Below are 552 nucleotides of genomic sequence, written 5' to 3'. Positions count from 1 at the left end.
GTGGCACACTTGCGGTGAGCCGCTGCCAGAACACAGCCGAGTGAGCCGACACTCAGCTGCGATGACCGTGTGCTGAACAGGCGAAGATACCGTAGATTGAAGATGCGATGGAAAATGGTGAGTTTAATTTTCGTCAGTTTGTGCGTGTTTGCTGAAGTGAGATACTCATCTCCGACAGGCTGTATAATCGTGAGGCCTCCAAGCACCTCCATGTGGGCCCGTCTAAGCCTGTGGGACCCATGCACACAGACCCCCACTGCATTTTTTTATGAATTACACACTGTGTTGTCAAAGTTCATATTGTAGTGAGCTTTACTCAGTGCATTCTAAATTCTAATTTTGGCCACCTCTGAAATGGGTCAAGTCATAGATATTACATGAGAAAATTTAAGTAGATATGCTGAAATCTGATGGTTGCCGGCTTTGTGTGCATGTCTAATTAGTCAAGAGAAAAAATATACAATAATAGAAAAAGTACTAGACAGTTTTGGAGGTAAACCTCAGAAGTGTATCTTTAATGTGCATAATCTCAAATCATCTCAAATGGTGCAG

This window comes from Sinocyclocheilus anshuiensis, unplaced genomic scaffold (assembly GCF_001515605.1).
Source record: "Sinocyclocheilus anshuiensis isolate Anshui unplaced genomic scaffold, SAMN03320099.WGS_v1.1 scaffold758, whole genome shotgun sequence".
NCBI lineage: Eukaryota > Metazoa > Chordata > Actinopteri > Cypriniformes > Cyprinidae > Sinocyclocheilus > Sinocyclocheilus anshuiensis.
The sequence above is the reverse complement of the archived record's forward strand: the minus strand, read 5'-3'. Positions refer to the sequence as shown.